The 18608-nt window shown below is 40.6% G+C and overlaps 2 long non-coding RNA genes across 3 annotated transcripts in view; both read left to right on the top strand.

The window, feature by feature from the left end:
• Window positions 1-18608, top strand: part of LOC309659886 — a 372324-nt gene that overhangs the window by 191922 nt on the left and 161794 nt on the right. The gene's annotated exons all lie outside the window — the stretch shown is intronic.
• The window catches only part of LOC309659889, a 65059-nt gene continuing 48647 nt past the window's right edge, over window positions 2197-18608 (top strand). The window contains exon 1 of the long non-coding RNA XR_014263025.1: window positions 2197-14343. This is a non-coding gene — a long non-coding RNA (uncharacterized lncRNA). The remainder of the gene's footprint in view (window positions 14344-18608) is intronic.

The raw sequence follows: 18608 nt of genomic DNA, 5'->3' as shown, positions 1-18608 counted from the left end.
ACTAGTTATCACCAAGACTTGCTAATTTTACCTCAAAATTTGTTCTATATCTCGTTTTCTCTATACCTTATAACCCAGCCCTTGTTTACACCCTAATCATCTCTTACTCAAGTTTCTAAAATACTTCCTGTGTTCAAACCTCCAGTTCTTTACCTTTCAAATTTATCCTCCATTGATGCGAATTATCTAATTAAAATGGAAATCTCATCTTGCCATTCCTTTGTTTATACACCTCCCTTTCCAGTAGAATAGTTTTCTAGCTTGTTTTCTATTATTTCCCTATGCCCATCATAATGCCCAGGCATACGAAATGTCTTACAGTCCCAGAATTCCTTTTGATGTGTTATGGATCCATGCTGTTACTTTCATTCTGGAATGCTCTATCTCACTTCTGACTAGAAGGCATATTTTTAGTTACCCTTCAAGATGTGCAGCTCAAGGGTGACATTTTAGTTGTGTACGCCATGAGACAAAGATTAAGAGCATGGAACCCAAATTTAGGTATGCTAATTTGCATATTCAAAATTTATGCTTGTATTATTGTATTTATATTACATATGTACATTACAAAGCCAACACAAAATTATAAATAAAAAACAAGTAGAAGTTTTCAGGTTTTATCTTCACTCCCATGAACTGGTTTGTGTCTCCTGAGGTAAGAGCACTGAATTTGGGAGACCAGTTTCTCTAATCTGCAATGTTTGCTATGATGATCCCCACCAAAGCAGAACTGATAATGCTCTCTTTTGTACCTCCATAATTTTATATTTGCTGACCTGTTTCTCCTTCTATTTTATGAGATCCTTTAATCAGGGTCTGGATCCTATTCATTTTTGCATTACTACCAGCTATTGTTTGGCCAGTATTCATTTATACTTTAATTCATTCAATCAAATGCCAATCAGTAGTTATTGAATGTCTGCTGTATATTAAGCAGTATTAATGTCTGCTGTATTGTTCTAGGTGCCGGGGACTCAGTAGCAAATTAATCAAAGTTCCTGACCTCAGTTAGCTTACATTTTAGTGTGTGTGTGTGTGTATGTGTGTGTGTGTGTGTGTGTGTGTTTGGGGGAGGGTTGGTGGGGGAGAGATAGATAATGAGCAAACAAGTAAATGTAAATAAAATGCTAGGTGTGATATGCTCAGTGAAGAAGAAAATAGTGACATCATTTGGAAATAGACCTAAACTGAGGTTCTAAACAGTTGCCTGTTTCTGTAAACCTAACCACTTGAGACATCAAACAGCTGTGTGGTTCTCTTCATATGATTTCTTAATCCCCCTTCCTATCCCAGCAGAAAGGGTGGATTCTTATCAGTATGATAAACCATGTAGAGAGAAAGGTTTGTAAAACACCAGGTTCCTCTCCCCCTATTGCTTTACTTCTTTTATTAGAAAACTAGGGCTATTTAGTTCTACAATTGTGTACATTAATCATTATTTACTTGGCACTTCTCCTGTTCTATTGCTGAGAAGTTCCTCTAGCCTACTTTCTGACCTTGCTCTTCTAATGTTTGTTCTGGACCTAGCCCTGCATGTGAATCCTCCTCCCTAATACCTGCATCTCTATTCTGTTCAGGGGTGACATCCAAAAGGCCTTCTTATATCTTATCCATCCCTCAACCAGTTCCTTCCCCTCTGTCCTTTGATCGTGGATAAATTTCCTTTAGTCTTCAAACTTTCCCTCAAAGATTTGGCCAAGATTTACCATTTTCTTCAGAGATACCATTCCTCTCCCAACCTCTTCAATGAAGCTAGGTCCATTTTTTAACTCCCCTGTCTCTCATGACCAGAAGAAGAGATAAGTATGTCCTTCTTTCTTTGTGGTCCCTTTAGTCCACTATCCCATGATAACATCTTCTTCATTAAGGTTCTTCTATTTGATCATGCTACCTACCTTCTTTATTTCCTTGTTACAAAAATCTACACATATTATGGAAACCCTTCCACCTCCAAATTCAATAGGTGAATCACAATTATTATTTATGTACTTATTCATATATTTTTTTTTTTTGACTAGCACATTTCTTGGGATTTAGTCCTCTGTAAAACTTAGCCATTCATGTGGTTGGGACTTTATTAATAAATACCTTGGTTCCATACTTCTTTAACTTCCTCATTGCTTGTTATCTCACTCAAAATGGCCCCACACTCATGATCTCGAGCTCCAGATTCCCTTCTCTGATCACAACTTTGATCTCTTTCATTCCTGCGACCTGCTCTTCATCCTTATGACCTTCAGGTTCTTGACTCCTCCTTCTTCAAGCTCTGCTCTAGCCTCATAAGCCTTCTTCTCCAGCCTATACTCTATAGTAGGTTGTTTCAATTATGCAGCTGCTACCATTATAGAAACTATTATCTCCTACACTTCATGACATTTCCAATTATTATTATTATTTTTTTTTAGTCAATCACTCATAGCAGATGACTTCCTCTTTAGTATGTACTTTAGCATTCCCCTCTTCTTTTGTTTCCATTTCTGAGGAGAAGGTGCTGGTCTTCTTCCCTGCTGAACCATTAAACCTAGTCCTAGGCCTCCTGCCTCAAGATGGTGTCATGGAGAAAGCATGGCCTTTGGCCCTTGCCTCACAAGAGCTAGAATTTCAGGCCTATTGTGGACGTAGATATATGTCCTGGAGCAACATGTTTAACCTCCTTGCACCTTAGATTTTCATCTTTAGTAGAAAATAATAATAACATCTTTCTCACAGTGTTGATGTGAGAACTAAATAATAAAACATAAATGTATCTTGCACAGTATTGGGACCAAGTAGGCACAGAATATATGTTAGTTTATTCCTTTCATCTGGTGCTGTATTAAGAATTCTTACCCTGCTTTCGCTTTTTACATAAGCTCTCTAGGTCCTTTTCCTCTGTGTACACACGTGCTTATACCTGCCCTACTCTGAACAAGCTTTCCTCCATCGCTAAGTAGTAAATCCCATGGTCTTTTCTTAGTTCTAGGCCTCCTTGGTCTCAAGGTTACATCTGGTACTACTGACTACACCTTTCTTCTTGAAACTGTCACCTCCCTTGGTTTCCATAAGTAAGTTGCTATCCTACCTCTTACTGCTCCTTATTTCTTAACTTTTCTGTTCTTTTTCCAGCTTCTCCTAACAAATAAAATGTCCCCCTAAGATAAGACCCCTGCTTTCTGCCCTTTTCTTTCTACAGTTATTTCCCCAATGTTTTGATTCCCTCCCCTGGCCACAGTTCTCACCTTTGAAGTGATTTCTTCTACCAAATCTCCCCCAAGGCCCAATCCCAGATTTCTACCTACTCATCTCCACCTGCATGTCCTAGTAATACCTTAATATGTATAAAACTGAACTCTTCATTTGCTCTTCTTAATAACACCCCAAAAAAGGTGCCATTATTATTAAAAATAATCTTTACATTTTTCTCTATCTTGCCTCCCATCTAATCAGTTGCCAAGACCCATTAAGGATACCATCACAGGTTTGTGTTTCTCTTCAGAAATTATTGTTCCTAGTGCCATCACTCTACTTCAGATGTTCATTACCTCTTCTCTGTACCTTAGAAGTACATTCCTAGCCAGTCTCCCATCTTACGTCTACCTTCCCCATCTATACTAGATATACTTAGTGACATTTTCCAATTCAAAGCACTTTGGGGGCTCCCATTGCTTTCCAGCATTCCAGGTTCTTCATAATGTTGTCCTGGCCTATTTGACACCATCTAACATATTTATCACTGCTTGACTCCTAATGACCTACATTTCAACCAATCTGGAGTATCTGCCCTTCTCCAAGCATGACTTACCTCTTTTTGCCTTCATTTGCACATTTTTAATGTACCTTTGGTCTGAAATGCCTTCTGGTTCTCCTTTTATAATTTGAAATCCTACCTCTCTTTTAAGACTCATCTCAAATCATTCTTCCTTCTTGAAATCATTTATGTTCCTCATCTAACTTCTCACAACTTTAAGAGATTTTTTTCTTTGAGAAAGAAATTCAATTCTTCCTCATATTATAGTTATTTGTACACTTATCTACTATCCACGTAGTATGTTGTCTAAGAGCTAAACTGTGTTTTACTCATCTTTTTCTCCCATTTTGTGCTGAATACATTATCTTTCTAATAATATTTAGACCACAAATATGTGCTGAATTGACTTAAACTGGAAGTACACACTGGTTTATTATGTGCAAATCAAAACTCTGATTTAAAGAAAAAGGAATAACTTATTGATTGTTAGGCTTTTTCCCCCATATAAAACAATATAAAAATCCACAAAAATAGTCTAAGCACAGAAAAAATAAATAGCTGACCAAGAATGGACAGTCAGGTAACAGGCAATAGAGCAAGGGAAAGAGGATGACTGTATAAGACTTGGTTTCTAAAGGATTGTCATAGAAGAAAAAAAAAAAAAAAAAAAAGAAAGAATCACTCATCACTCGATTTGGTAAACTGGCTTCATTTTGTAGAGGATTCAGTTTAGCATTTGAGAGACAACAATTATTTGCTTGGCCTCTTACTGTCATTTTCAGGGTAGATGACTTATAAAAATAGTAACCTTGAAAGTCTGGGCTACTAAACATATACACAAAGGTTAAACAATTAAATGTCATTACCATCTAGCCCTCCATGAATCTGGTAGTGTGTGTTACATGTTTGTGCCTCAATTTATTCATTTTTCAAATGTCACCTCCTTAGAGAGGCCCTCCTTGTCCCCTCTACCTAAATAGCATTTCTCTATCACGTGACCATCAGTCTCTTTACCTTCTTTCATTCTTCATAACACCTGTATGACCCATCTGTCTTCCTCACTGGAAAGTAACCACCATCAGGGCAGGGACTTCGCTATTTTGTTCTCGGCAGTCTCTCTACTCTAGTCTAGAACAGCCTACTACATGGTGAGAGCTCAATACGGAAATATGTTTTGTATGAATGGAAGTGCCAAAAATATTTGACCCTTATATGACATGTTTGTTACAACCCCGAATTCTTTGATAGGATATTATTTTATTTTGTGCCACTCAGGTTTTGCTCACCTAGGCAATATAATTGTAAAGCTTTCTAATCCTTTCTAGAAATCCTCTTTCATAAATTGGCCAACCTACTCTTTCCATAATTTATTTTGCTCATTCTATGAGAGAAGTTGGCTCAAATTTTCCCAGTAAGTGAAAATGGGTTTCTAATTAGGCTTTCACTGCTTATTCTTTCCTTTTAATTCATGGTCATTCTTGTTCCAGCGAGTCCCTGTTGACCTACTCAGAATCATTACTGGGAACCAGAAGATGGTATATAATTGAATTGGTATCACTGCTGTCACCATCAATTTGTGTAGGAAAAAAGGCTGAGGAAACACAAAGGCAGAAACTATAATTGAATATGGTTACTCCAAAGGTAAAACAGAGTTGCAATTTTCAGAGAGCATGGCAGGTCAGATGGTGAATGGGTAGGGGCTGAGTGAGATGAATTATCCCTAGGGGATATGAAAACCAAAGAAATGGACTTCAACCAAAATGGATGGTCAGAAGTCACTAAACCCACAGCTTTCACAATGTCAATTCTTTTTCTAGGCATTCAAGTACAATTAACACTGGATTATGCGGTGAATAGGGGATCAGGAGATGTGGGTTCTAGTTCTGATTTCTTCAGTGAAGGCAAAACAATTAACAAATTAATTGCCCTGGGCCATAGTCATCTCATTTATAATATTGGGACAATAACATAATTTCTGGCTCTCAGGGCTGCTAAGAGGACCCGATAACATGGTATTTTTGATTGCTTTTGAATAGTGCTTCATGCTGTTTGGAAGCTAAGTCTTATTATTACTTGATCAATGCCTTATTTCTACAATGACTAATCATTTCAGTTAGCTTTTTATCCATTACAAAAAGCATACCACAGAGAATTGGCTTGCTCAAATTATGTTTATTTAACTTCCACCCTCCCATTAATATGTATTATCATGGCTAGGAATGTAACAGTCTACAAGTCAGGAAATATGGAAGTGATATCTGCCTAGCATCCTTATGTTTCAGTGCTTCTCTTGTCACAGTGAGGGATGATGTTTACTTTGATAGTATTTTATCAATGTCATCCATGATTCTGTTGCCTAAACTATTATTTTTGTTACTTTGTTATAAATACTATTGAGGGAACCGTGTGACTAGACAGTATGCCCATTATGGATCAGGCCTCCATCCTCTTTTCCACCCAGAATTTTCTCCTACCATTGTTTTTCCTTCTTCAAACCTTACTGCATTTGGTGATATTCTAGAATTCATTCATTGTCTTACTCTAATTCTGGCCCCAATTAGTCATTTAACATAAAGGCTCTGAATGGCTTAAATTTTGTTTCCTTATTTCATATGTCTCTAAAAAATATTTAAAAGGTACCAACAGGCTAAAACTTATTTCCTTTTGTGTCACCTATTACTCTCAGAAATATTGGCAACTGGGTATAGAGGTAAAAGTTTGAAATCCCAGTGAGGGTCTGGAAATTGATTGTCTATTAAGGACAGGTCATCATACAGCCTAGTATGCCTAGAGGATTCTGGTTTATACCTGGTGTCCAGGAATAATTATCAACTGTACTCCCCTGTCAGCCACAAAATGCCTTATTTTAAGCAATAAATAACATGACCACCCTATTGAGGACAGTATTTCCAAAGCACCTTCCAACTCTCAGAATCATGGGTTATTAGAGCAAGAAGGGTCTTTAGGGTCACCTGCCATTCTCTAACCACATGGACACTGAGTAAAGCTTCAATAACTCTGGTCAACCAGATAACTTAGTTTTGCTGAAAACTAGCCATATAACTTTTTATGAACCCAATTTTTTCTCTGACATTGAGTTTTAGTTCTAAAATGCTACCACTGGCCTAGAACCTGTATGATTTTTCTCTCTCTCTCTCTCTTTGGTGTTTAGTGATATTTTCTGATTATGAAATTAGTACATAGTATTTAAAAATTGAAACATTATGAACCATGTAATAATTAGAAAGAAAAAGTGCCCCCACAACTCTATCTTCTAGATAGGGCCTATATTAAATATATTTGACATATATTTAGTGTTCTCTTTTATTTTATTTTTTTCTTGTGCTAAGATCCAAGGAAAGACGTCTTACAGAACAGTTTTAGAGATCTTTCTAAAGGCAATTAGAGTCATATCAAGTGATCCAAATCAGTCTTTAAACTGGTTTTTCTAGAAATCAGTTCTCTCTAAAAGCACATGAACTAGAAATGGGGTAAGGGCAGTTTTGTTTCTCCCCTTTATGCCTCCCTGTCTTTGCATTAGGAACTGTCATCTGATTGTGCAAAAGTCCACTGATAAGGGGTGGCATGCCCTGTTTTGGCTGATTCAACATGGTATGAATTACCTGCTGGTTATATTGTGACTCCTAGACTGGAATGCTAATGGTCCTCTTTGGCTTCTATGGCTGTATTTAGTTGCAGTGATTTGCCTGAACAGATCAATGGTGACAGGAGGCAGATGTCCTGAGAGTCCTCATTTCCCAGGATGAACTGTCATGGTGGACAGACTCTCCATTGTGCACAGAATGTGGCTTGGATACCAAAAGCACATGTCTAAAATGAAATTCTGGACTTTATGTTATAATGAAGCCAATGCCGTAGAGCTAATTAGCAAATACGAGTACTAAGCTTGCCTATGTAGCTTTTGCCACTAATTAATGTGAAAGTAAGAGAAAAGAGATAAAATGGCAAAATAGATAAATAACTCTATCATACTTGTCTCAGTTACTGCAGGAAGCCAAGAGGGACACAAAAGTATTTTGAAAAATGTAAAGTTTTACTCAAATGTTAAGCTTAAAATAATTAAGTTTATTATAATTGCTTTGTGGTATTTAGGTGGATATTCTGGATACTTCTTTTATTAAGTTCTGCCTAAGTAAAGTGAGATTATTGTAGCCTATGCCATTTTGGCCACATTGGGTGGATACAGTTAAGCTGTATCTTACAGCTCTAGGATATCCCACACAGAGGGATTTTAACACTAGTCCCTTCAGTTTTATGATCAGATATATGTTTGGTCTGGTGTAGAAAATGTTCCATCTCTTGTGTTTAATAATCAGACAATCAAGTTATGCCACTTAATTCTTTATCAGTTGACAATTTGGATTAAAAAATCATCCTTAAATTGTTTCTCACATTAAATTAATCCAAAAGTAGGCTTCTTGATGCTTCTGTACTACTTCCCTCTCCTCTTAGTTTCAGAGTTCCTCATTTTCTAATACTGAGGGCTCACACTCCCCTGGGGTACCTGACCTCTGCTTTATTTCAAGCCCACCTGTGTTCTCATCTTTACCGTCAGGGATCTGATGCTGATTCTGTGCTGGCACTGTCTTTTGAGCTCCTCATATGTGTATTATTAATGCTACCAATAAAAAATACTTTCATGCAAAGGACATTTTTGGAACCTGGTAACATTACAAAAACAAAAATAATAACAAGGCTGATGATATTTATATGACTATTCAGTTCCACCTAGCTTGGGTTTGATAGCCTGTATGATAATCCACAGCAGTAACAACAATAATAGAAGATGGAGGTGTTTGAGAAAATCACAGTGTATAGGATTGTGCCAGCGAGTCCTAGTGCAGCTCTTCCTGCTAATCAAATTGGTGATGCAATCTTCTTCATTCCCCAGGAGTCACCTCTCTCCTCCAGGAATGACAGAGAATATATTTGATGCTTCTCACCCTGCCCAGATCCACGACCTCCTACCCCTTTGAATAGTCAATACTGCTAAGGAACCCAGTGACCCCATGGCATTCAGCCTTAGCCCAGTAGCCTGTTCTTTCTTTTTCTTTTCTCCCCTTGCTGCATTTGAATTGCAAATCTAGCCGTGCCTCAGTGAAAGCACTTATATTTCTGATCTGCATCCTGACTCCCCTCCTCCTCTGGGACAGCAAAAACCCTGAGGAAATGTAGTCAGCCTCAGTTAAGCCAAGCCTCTGATCAGATTAGCTCCCTGTTTAATAAGACTTGAGGTAGCCATCCCAGCTGCGCTCCATCCCATTTCACATAAGCAGAAGAATCGAAGAATCGATGGCTGAAGACCCTTATTCTATAGAGTGGGGGCTGTGAATGTAGCTTTGGGCCCGGTTTCTCCAGTTTTTATCATGAGAGTTGGGGCAAGAGCCATATTTGCAAGTTTCAACAGGGAGAGTTAAACCATAGAAGAGCTGAAAAACCTTACCTAGGGGAGGCGACAAAAGTATTTATTAGGCGACTAATAAAACTTTAGATCCTACTTTTAAGCATTTAGCCCAAACATGATTGTTTTGATAGCATAAGGTCACAGTCCTTCCACCTCCCCAGCCCTCTGGGCTCTTTTCCTAATATGTAAAACGTATTGGATTAACACAAGCTAATTCTTAAAGCCCCTTTCTGCTCTGAACTCCCTTGAGACTCTCAGGCCCTATAAAGCTTTCATGGAAAAGATATTTTGAGGAAAGGATGAGGAGACCTCAACTTTGGCTTTCATTCAACTATTCATTATTTGGCAAACATTAGTTCAGTACTGATCATGTGACAGCACCCAGGTGAGTAACCACAGCACCTGACTGCAAAGAACTCATATTTTACTGGAGAGACAGGGCCATAAAGTATAATCATAATCCAATGTGGTCAGTACAAAATCAAGACCATACAGGGTATTATGAGTATACAGAAGAGAGCTGTACTACAGCTGGCCCAATGGGATCACAGAATACAGCCTGTTGAATTTATATGGTTATCTTCCAACCCAAATATGTCATCAAAAGTGGAGGTTGGCCCAGACAACCTCCACTAACCAGATATGTATCTGGTTACTTATCTTAAGAAAGAATAGGTAACCAGCAATATTTTAAAATATTAATGTATCTGTTTTTGAAAACATGCCAAAAATTAGGACAGGAGGGTTTGTTATTAAATGCTTTGTTGCTCTTTGACTTTGTAAGTTGCTATAGAGTGCTATGTTCTACTTCAGGTTTGGACATAGGCCTTTTCTCTTTCTTAGACAATGTCATTGTGCGATAGAAAAAATACTGGATCACTAGTCAGGAGACCTGGGGTTTGGTTTCGGCTCTGCCACCAACTAGCAAAGTGACCTTGGTCAAATTACTTAAACTTCAATCTTTTCTATTAAATAACATGGTTGGATGTAATGATCCCCAAGTTTCCTTCCAGTTTTGATAGGATAGTTTCTGTTTCCCTGTGAATCTCTGATTGTTTCTGATCCCAAGTGTGTCTGTGAATGTGTGTGGTTGACAAAATAGGTTCAAAACATAAGAAATTAGTATGAGGCTATGTCACAGGTTGGGTTCCCTGGGAAGCAGGCTCTGGGATGAAGATTATCAAGCAGATGGTTTATTGGGTGTTCTCTTGGGATGGATTCCAATGGAAGGGAAAGGAATGAATCAGGAATGAACAGAGGGAAAAGTAGAGCTCTGATGCAGTCTCAATGGAAAACACAGACAGGGTGAGACTTAAGAGACATCCTGAGTTGGAAAGAGGGCTATGCCTTGATACCCTTTTGTTGGGCAGTCAATGGATACAGCCTGGGATGAAGCAGCTCTCTTTAGTCAAAATAATCCTCAAAGAGGGCTGAAAATTGAGGGCTTTCTGCCGGCAGCACTCTCAGTAGCTGGAAGAATGAGTCCTTCATTCCTGAAGGGGACACTATATCACAGCATCCTCCCCACAATGTCTGTGTGCTCTCACTATTATGAGCATTGATAGAATATATTTGAAAATACCTAACACTGTGTCCACACTCAATCGATGTTCATTTGTCCATCTGGTCTACCCGCCCACCCATCCATCCTTTTATTGCTTTTTTTTTTCTTTTTCAGAGCTTATAGGACTGAAAGGAGAGAATCAGTTGGTAATTCCTCTCACAGCAAGAAGGGAATTCCTGTTTAAGGAAGGAGATTGTATCTATTGATTCCCTTCTAATCTGAAACTACCTCTTTTCTATACTAATTAGCAATAACAATTGAATACTGCTCTGGTTTGCAGACTTTTTGAAATTTGCTATTTTATTTGATCCTCACAACAAACTTATGTGGCAGGCTAAGCTGGTATTAATAGTCTCACTGTAGAGATGAAGAAACTGAGGATAAATCTAGTAACTTGTCCCAAACGAGGATGAGATGAAAGGAGACTTTGAATCCAGGTCTGCTGATTTCTGGTCCAGGGTTATTTCCATGATGCCAGAGTCAGCAGGGCCTCACAGGCTATGGAGCAGCTGATAACCTGGGCTTGGGGCAGCCTGTCTTCCTGTAGAGTTTTTTCTCAGCAGAAGCTGAGTTACTGTACAGCAGTAACTGCCAGGGACAGGGAGCCTATGGGCCCCTTCCCAGTGTTTCAGTTCCCTACATTTCAGCCCCCTGCAGCTCACTGAGCCTGTGTAGAATCCCGTGTGTATATTGTCAGCAGACCCGCTAAGCTTGGTAATATTACACACAGAACAGCAGACATTGTTCCCTGTGACTTAGTGTGGATTTATGGTGAGGAAAAGTCCAGGCAGACAGATGTAATGTGTCACCATCCCATAGACCAGTGCTTCTCAAACCTTAACCTGCATTTGAATCACCCGGAAATCTTGTTAAAGTGCAGACTCTGGTTCAGTATGTCTGGGGTGGGACTTGAGAGTCTTCATTTCAAGCACATGCCCAGAGGAGGCTGGTGCTGTTGGTGCATGGATAATGGTTTCCCTCTCTCCCAGTCACAGAAACCCACAATCCTTCACCAAAGAAGCCCAAGACTGGTACTTGCTTTAAAGGCTAGCTGGAGCCAGTGATCTGAAAGAAACAAGTCATAATTTTATTGTAGTTATAGTTTCTTATTTCTTTCCGCCTCTTCCTAACCTCCACTCTTTCTAAGGAAAAAAGGGAGAAAAGAAGGTGGCAGAGAAGGGAGGAAGAGAAGAAAGTAAGAGAGAAGGAAAGAAAAAAGAAAAGCGCATTGGCAATGTAGCATGTGGTCAGAACAAACCAAGCTGTAGATTTCTGTGATGCTGCTAGTAACAGGTGCCCCTGGAGCCTCTTCTTATTTAGAAGGGTCAACATTATCCATTTTGTGAAAGAGGAGAGGAGACCATATGTATAAAGCCTGCAGATACCAGAAGGAAAGATGCTCGTCCGCAGCGTCTTTCCCACTGGTAAGTAAGGGGAGTCCTTGGGGTTAGAAGCCCAGGGGAAAGCCCTGTGATCTTGTTAAACCAGCTCCATTTAATGAGCTGTGGCTGGGTATTTAAGCAACAGAGCGCCCCTCGCTGCAGTCCCTGGGGTGTTGATTTACTCCTTGATGGTGTCTGTACTGTAGAATACGGCTTCATTTCTTGGCTTCTCAGGCTGGTGGAGGGGGTGGGTGGAAGCAAATGCTTTTGAACTGATTTTTTTGCTAAAACATTCAAATTGCTTTTTCCTAAGGGGGATGAAATATTTTCTGAGTTTTTGCCACATAGTTTCTCCAAGCAATAGAAGGAGGGGGCAGGGAATAGAAGCTGGAAACAGCCTTAGTCAGGAATGTTCTCGGGAGTAATACCAGACAGAGCAGGGGGAGGGGAGCTTTTGTTCTACAAGGCAAGCTCTCTAAAAGCAAGGAGAAGAAATATGAAAATCAGGGCCTGCTCACCAGGGAAAAACTGTCAATGCAGTGGTGGAATATACATGTGAACGGAATATTTAAAACAGGCTTGATCAAAGCTCCATGAGGTATTCTGTGCAGAGCACTGTCTCTGCCGGTCACCTACTGTCTTCCTGACTCTCCATCCTGGTCTCAGGGTGGAGTGTTGGGCAGGCCAGGGTTGGTGCTGACAGCCTTTGTCTGTCTGTTCTCAGGGGTGTGTGTGTGTCTGTGGTGGGGGAAGGGTGACAGCCAAGGCTTTCCAGGAGCATGTATCTATGGAGACTTGGGGTGGAGCTGAGTTCAGGCCCTGGCACCAGCCTTCCAGAGGGAACTCAGAAGTATGGTAATTAGGCATCTCCCCCCTCAGGCAAATGGAGAAGGAGTTTGCTTTTCCTGAACGACAACCTGCAGAGATGAAAACCAGGAGGAAACAGCAGGATTCACCTGCCACCCCAGCTCAGGATTCCTGAGGCCCCTGGTGAGAAGGTGTTGCTGCTCTGAGCGTCTGTCACAGATGCCACTTGCTGTTGATTTAAGCATCCTGGTCTCTTTTTCATAGAACTTTTACCCACTTGTTTGAATGATTTATCACCAAGAAATCACATTCTATCCTTGAACATCAAAAACTGTGTCTTTTTGAGAAAAATGGCACAGTGAGAGGCAGGGAGATAGAACAGGAGTGTATAATTTTACTTAAAGGAAATCTCATGGAACTGGAAATAACTTAAAATAGTCTATTTTACGAGAATGGCGGCAGTTTTCTAATTGATTTGCATGTGTTATTCTATTGATTTCCAAAAGAGGACTGAGGTAGGCATTGTGATGGCTATTTCGTGAATGAGGAGACAGAGACTCTGAGAGACTGTGATTTGTCCAAGGTTACACAATTAGTAAGTGGCAGACCTGGGACTCAATTAAATGTGTTCTGCTGCCTTCCACTATATTATGACAGCTCTCCAAAAATGAGCTGTTCCATATCATCTCCCTCTCTGGCAACCCTATCTGCCTTAGGAACCCATTTTACTATTGCCTGTAGAAAATAGATCATCCCCCACCCCCTTTGTAATTCTGGGTCATATCCTTGGTTGTTACTATCTCATGAGATTTATTTTCTAAAAAGATAAAAGTCTCCCGTAGTGGAATGTAAGGGGAGGTTGCCAAACCTGACCTCTACCCACTGTGATTTCAGGGGAAGCACAGGGTACCAGCTATGCACCCATGTTATAAAGATGATCCCACACACCAGCCTTTGCCATATTTTGGTATAAAGCAAGTCAGAGGCAGTAGAGTAAAATAAATATTAGCATGGGCTTTGGAGTCAGATTTCCCTGCATAGTCCAGCCTTGTCACTGATTAACCTTTCTAGGCCTTAATTTTCCTATGTGTAAATGAGGAATAATAATACCTCTCTTAGAGGAACTCTGTGAGGGTTAGAGTAAAGAATGCATGTGAAATGGTCAGTAGAGTTCCTGGTCCCAAAATGTTACTGACTGCTATTTTTAGATTCATAGATTGTGCAGTAGGACCCTTAAAAAGAGGTTTGCCTTTGAAAGACTTGCAAGAATTCAAAGTGATTTAAATCTCTTTCAACTGAAAGGCCTTTACTTTTAGCTCTGAGATTCTGTGGGTCTAGGAAATACTGTGATTCATGCATCTTTGTATTTCTCACAGTTACCAAGCGCAAGGCCTTACATGGAAAAGGTGCTCAATTAATTCCAGTTGACTGGGGTGAGGTGAGGAGGAATGTGTATGTGGGGGGCGAGGGTGCTGGGTGCAAAGTTATGGGGAGAAGGGGTGTGTGGGAATGTGCCCTTTGACCACAACCCAACATCTTTAGACTCCTTCTTTATACCTTTGCCCTTGGGGCACAATATTCTCTTCTCCTATGTTTTTTCCAGAGTACAGTGTCAACAGAGATATTCTTATGATTGTTGTCTTGGGAATAATAAACTCTGCTTTACTAGAGATGAGAGAATCTTTGTTCATAATAAAAGAGAAAAGCAGTTACCCAAGTAGACAGAACTTCCAACTCTTCTTAGCTTTGGAGATTAAGGACTAACCATTTCTGAATACACTGCTATGCTATTCTTGGCCCACACCTTTCTCTTCCTGACTATTCACCAAGTCCATCATCTTGCAGATTTCATCCTATTTCTCTTCATAGATCAAGCTGTGCTTTCCTGGATTCCATGGCCATTGCTACACCTTAGGCTCAACAGACTTGATCCTCAGCTTCAATGGAATTTTGTCTTCCAACGGGCTCCTCAACCTTTTATGAATTATCCCTTGAGATCCCCATTTCTATACTGGAGAAAGCAGAGAGGCCCTGTGTTAAAGACCTACAAGGATCTGAGATAAAGAGACCTCTTTAGATTTGTTTACCGTGGGGTTGATGACCAGTAAAATGTCTAGTTTAGATCAGGGTCTTCTTGATGGGTAGAGCTGCCTATACGCTGAGATGGAGAAAGGAAGCTACAATGAAGTATGATATAAATGTCATTGAGAGTCCTAGTTGCCCCCAAGTCATTTCATTATTATAGCATTGAAAGGGCTTAGTGATTATTGTTTATTATTTTTAGCACCTAAAGTCCTGTATTAGAGATGCTCAATCAGATTGAACCAGGTAGACCCAGAATCATTTTCTAGCTTTAACCATTGCTGGATCTATGACCTCAGGCAAATTACTTTAGTTACCTCATTCTGTAAAATGGCAAATATAATCTATCCCCTTTGTGATTGTGGCATGGAATAGAAATAATGGGTGTAAAGTGATTCTTGATGACTGATATGTATTAGATGCACAATAAATGGGAGATATTTATGATTAAAATATTTAAATACTTATAGACTAATATTTAATAGAAATATTAAAGTATTTACAGGCTATTCCTCCATAAACCACACACTGAAATAGGAATATGCCTCCTGAGAGAAGTAATGCACCCAGTTTATCAGTTTAACTAGCTTTCACCTTGGAAAACAATGGTGAGGTTTCAAGGTATGGGACAAAGAGAGAAGGGTGTTGGGGAGAGTGAGCAGTGCCCACAGACTAAATTAGAAACAGATGCCTACCACTACAGTGTACTAGTTGTACCCATGATGATTGTGCTGGGGACTATGGTGGATCTGGCCACAGAGCTCCCGACCATGAGAAGCGTCCTTCATCACAACAGTACCAAGTGGGCAGTGAAGTTCCTATTATTATTTTGATGAAAAATAAAGAAATATATCAAGGATCAACCCAAGTTTATAAAACTGATGAATGAAAGAGCTTGGATTTGAACCCAAACCCTGTTCTGTACTCTTAGTATCAATATCATATTGCCTCCTTACTTATTTATTCTTTATTCCACACAAAGTAAGTGTTGTTTTCCTATTAACCACATATTCCAGTTATCCATTCGATATTCATTTAACCAGTATTTGTTGGAAACTTCTTATTTTCCAGATAGTATAGAGGATGCAACAATTCATAAGGCAAAGCCCCTCACCTCTCAGAGCTTGCAGCCTGATAGGGGAAATAATTGCAATACGAGGCAGAATGTAAAAGATGCCAAAAGAGAAGTATGTCTCTCTGCTTCTCCATTTCTCCTTCCCACAGATAATCAATAAATAATCCTACTTTGTATTTTGCTCATACCTGTCTTCCAAGGAAACCAAATGCTTTGCATGTATTATCTTGTCAACACTCCCAATAGTAGAACAGCTTCATAGTTCAGTTCCAAAAACCTATCACCTTGTAAAACTGTGTGCAGCCAATCTCACACTTTCTCATGTCAGTCAGAGCAGTGACACAATGTCTTGCAATTAGCATCAGAATCTCAAGTACACAGCATCAGCATTGGGGGTCACATGCCTCAGGTTTATTTAGATCTGCATGGGGACATAGTCCCTTTTTTCTTTTATAGCTTATGGACTGATAAGCCAGTCAGTGGGGCTGTGATGAGGGGAAAAATAAAAAGAATGAAGCAATTTTATTCCATTTGGCCAGCAGCAGAAGGCAAACACCCAAGGGAAGTTAAGGAGCCCTGGTAGCATCTGAATGCTGAGTTATAGTGAAGGTTACCACTGAACCCTGACTATGTGCTAGGCATAGTGCTGAGTGCCTTATTTTCATCATCTAACACACACACACACACACACACACACACACACACGCCAGTTTAAGAGGGTTGTACTTACTTTTGGTTAAGCACTCTTATTGCCATTTCCTTACAAGTGAAGGAACTGAGACTCAGTTTGGTTAAGTAACTTGGCTTAGGCCAGGCAGTGAGTCTGAAGTGAGCTGGAGCTCAGCCACGGACCTGACTCTTTAAAGCTTACGTCCTAATGACTATGCCATACCCCTTCCTAAGACTGGGAGAATCAAGAAAAGCTGCATGTAGATAAAGCCTGGCTGTCTGAGGAGTCTGCGGGCAAGAGCCAGAAAGACAGGAATTGGGAAGCATCCAAGTTTAAGATGAGACCATGGAATATGTAACAGTAAGAACTCTTGGTTGAAAAGACTGAAGCCCAACTCAAGCTATCTTAAATTATAGAGGAACTTTTTATCTCAGAGAAGCAAACTATGGCAATAGTGGGAGAAGAGTGGGTCCAGTGGTGTTCATCTAGGGAAATGAAGGCCTCAAGTCTCTGTCTGTCTCTGTCTCCCCATACTGCAATTCTGCTTCACTCTTTTCATTCTTTGACACCAGCTCACCCCATGAGGCTGAAACTATGTCTATAAGCTGCCTCAGAATTTTATCTTTAAAGCTTCAAGACCTGTGAGGAAAAAGAGCTGTTTCCCATAAGTTTCAGTTAGAAAAATCCCTAGAAAATTTCTGACTGGTTTTGTCTAGATTATTTACCTCCCTGTGGCTAGGGTAACACATTGATTGGAACATCACCCCTCAACCAGAAGGTAGGATTAGGAGTAAAACTGTTTCCTCTTCTAGAAAAAGAGGAAAAAGAGATGTTGGGGGAGGAGATCAAGATGGTAGAGTAAGAGGACATGGAGCTCACCTCCCCCCATGAACACATCAAAAATAATCTACACGTGGAACAATTCTCACTGAAAACTAACTGGAAACTGGCAGAAAGACTCCTGTACAACCATGGCTGTAAAAAAAAACAATACACACATCAACAGGTAGGAAAAGAAGAAAAGTCATCAGGTCAGGACCAGTGCCCCTGGGAGCAGACTCGGGGAAAGGGAGATTACACAGGTGGACACACGTCTTGGGGAGTGAGTGGGTCGAGCCACAGACTGGGTGTCCCAGTCCTGGGGTCCTACGCAGAGGAGATAAACCCTGTTGGCTGGTTGGAGGACAACTGGGACAAATAGAAGAGCTGGGAAAGCCTGCACTCCAGTGTGAGTAGCACACACACTGGCTATCCCCTGAGGCAGGGCAGAGAGAGTTCTGCTCTAGTGGCTGCACACCACAACCCAAGCTGAGCAAATGCTCCGGCCCCACTCATTCCATGTCACAGTGTGGCATTGGATCTGGGGTGGGTGCGACCAGGGAAAAGACTTGACAGTGGGACAGTCCCGGGGTGGAGCTTGGGTGGGGTGGCAGCAGCCATTGTTGGCACTTAAGCAGTGCCTCAGAAGCTGCCCAGATCTCTGAGGGCAGCCACTCCACCATAGCTAACCTCCCGATACATGCTGAGAGTCCACAAGGGTCCTGCCAGTCCTGCAGAGTGGTTCCATAACAGGTCAGGGGCAGTGGAGGCAGGGGGCAGTAATCAGCTGTGAGGGACAAAGGGGACTTGCACCCAAGGCTGTGAATGGGCTGAGCTGCAGACATTTACATAGGCAGCGCATCAGACCTCTGTCCATGCACAGGCCCCACTTGTTTCAACACTCCCCTCCTCTGGGGCTAAGGTCCTCATGTGGGGAGAGTGAAAATCACACACCTAAAGGGAATGAAGCCAGCTCAGGCTTAGCCCTCAGGGTTTCTGCTCCAGCAACTTGGGATCAGACCCCACTCCTGACAGGGTGGTGATGGCCACTGAGCAG

Source organism: Balaenoptera physalus (genome assembly GCF_965194825.1).
Source record: "Balaenoptera physalus genome assembly, chromosome: 4".
In the NCBI taxonomy this organism is placed as follows: Eukaryota; Metazoa; Chordata; class Mammalia; order Artiodactyla; family Balaenopteridae; genus Balaenoptera; species Balaenoptera physalus.
This window is presented reverse-complemented; position numbering and strand designations above follow the sequence as displayed.